Here is a 2,192-nt window from a genome sequence, read left to right on the forward strand (position 1 = left end):
ACACTGTGGAAATGTTCCTTACAAGCCTGTAGTGGCTAAATTGTCCAATATAATTGTCCTAATACAATTTCCATTCTAATCCTTTAGCCACAATGGCGAGTGGTGAAATATTAGTCTTGACACCTCCTGTAGCTCAGTTGGTAGAGCATGGCGCTTGCAACACCAGGGTTGTGGTTTCGATTCCCACGGGGGGCCAGTATTATAGATGTATGCACTCACTAACTGTAAGTCGCTCTGGATAAGAGCGTCTGCTAAATGACTAAAATGTAAAATGTAAATCCAATGTCCAGAGTTTGATTCAAGTTGAAAAATAATAATACAGTTATTTGTTGTTCTTCTGGATACAAAAATGTAGAGAATTCTACCAAAACGAATTCTGATCATTAAAGTAAAGAAACAAACAGCATGGTAAACATGGTCTCGTATAGTCAAAAGACTGTGTGCTGCCATTCCAGTCACTCCCAGTAGGCCTTGGAGCTATGGAGGACTAAAAGTGCCACAATTAAATAAATAAATACACCATTAAATAATTACTTAAATGTGTCATTAATTAATTAAAATTAGAATTAAATACATAAATGTGTTATTAAATGTGTCATTAATTAATTCAAATACCGATTCATTTTATGTAAAATACATATATAATTATTTCACTATTTACATTTACATTTCATGGTCCTGCGTTGGAGTGCTTCCTGAATTACTTAAAACTGTCAAACTGACCCATCAAAAGTTGGTAGGCGGAACCTAACGCCTGATTGGTTACCCTCTGCATCAAGCCAAGACAAATCAATTCCGGATAATGGATTGATGCAGAGCTACTGAACACATTCCAATACACTGGGTGGCGCTATTCACCTCTACGTTGGTTTAGTTACACGGTTAAACAGAACTTTCATTGCAACGGCTAAAAATCAAGAGAAGACTCGGTCCTGCTAGCCCCAATGTTGAGACGCTGTGTGAGGTGCAGGACAAAATGTCTAAAAGTTGCCCGGAGCTGCTGAGAGAAGCAGCGAATTTGATTGAGGAAGCTCTGAGCAGAAGTCCAACGGCTCCCGCGTGCACCGGTGACTCCGGCAGCTCAGTCACAGCAGATACCGGCCGCTCAATCACGTACACCTGTCCAAGGTAAGCTAAGTAATTTCATGTTAGCCAGGTGTGCTACTATTTAATGATTCGGGACACACGTGTAGGTTAAATTAGATCGACTCGAACATGTATTTGCATGCGGTATTATGATGCTTCGGTGCGTGACACGTTTATTGTTAATGGGGGAAGCATAAACCTAGCTAGTTCGCTAATCGGCTAAATGGTGTTAGCTGGCTTGAGCATCCCAAGATAGAAGTAGAGGCTGTTTTAGCTGACTGGTGACCATTGAGCTGTTACGTTTTTCTGTGTTGCAGCGGAGGTAGCAAGGCTCTTTGCGCCATATAACATTGGAGCCAGAAGGAATATGACGAGACGACCAGCACAAGTCCAAGTTAGCCGAAGAAGCTACACACACACTGTCTGTTGTTTGGCTGACCACAATGCGGATAAAATTCCAAGCGTACTGTTTAAAGCTGAACTTCTTACTTCAGGACTTGGAGAGCAAAAAGTAACATTTTCAGGTCAGTGCGAAATTAGGCATTTACCAAAAGTAAAAAAAGTTTGTACTGTCTGTGGCTTGTTGAAATTATTTGCATTTCTTTTTATAGTGACTCAAACTTAATTGGTGTTCATAGTGTCAATAATAGTTATCACAGGCTTATTTGCTTAATTTAAGGTGAGGTGAGTTATGATTTTGTTTAGTTTTTTTCTCCAGGGAATGACCACGATCCCATGGTTATAACAAATAAACTGATGGAAGTGTTTCCGAAGCTCCAACAAGGGGGAGGCTTTGAATTTCTAAAACTTGTAGGATCTACTCGCAGTCGAAATCTTGCGTTGCTTCAGTGTCCCAGCACTGGATACACCCTTGCCTATCTGAAAGATCCATCGATGATTGGACAGGCTACAATCTACATACGTCCACTTCAACAGGATCTACCCTTAGATTGTGTACATACATTTACAGAGACTTAGTTTAATACATAATCAAAACAAAGATTACTGGTGACTTTTAATCATTAATTAAAAGCCATTTGTTGTTGTTGTTAGGAGAGCTCACGTCCTGCCTCTGGTCCAGTCATCCCCTGCATCACTTATCAGAA

The 2,192-nt window shown here is 40.2% G+C and overlaps 1 long non-coding RNA gene across 1 annotated transcript; it reads left to right on the forward strand.

The window, feature by feature from the left end:
• Positions 1 to 1,061: 1,061 nt before the first annotated feature.
• LOC121574457 lies at positions 1,062 to 1,975 on the forward strand. Its single transcript, XR_006002205.2, has 3 exons — positions 1,062 to 1,128; positions 1,404 to 1,610; positions 1,805 to 1,975. It is a non-coding gene; the product is annotated as an uncharacterized LOC121574457 (long non-coding RNA).
• Positions 1,976 to 2,192: the final 217 nt, after the last annotated feature.

The sequence above is a fragment of the Coregonus clupeaformis genome, chromosome 9, assembly GCF_020615455.1.
Source record: "Coregonus clupeaformis isolate EN_2021a chromosome 9, ASM2061545v1, whole genome shotgun sequence".
Taxonomy (NCBI): domain Eukaryota; kingdom Metazoa; phylum Chordata; class Actinopteri; order Salmoniformes; family Salmonidae; genus Coregonus; species Coregonus clupeaformis.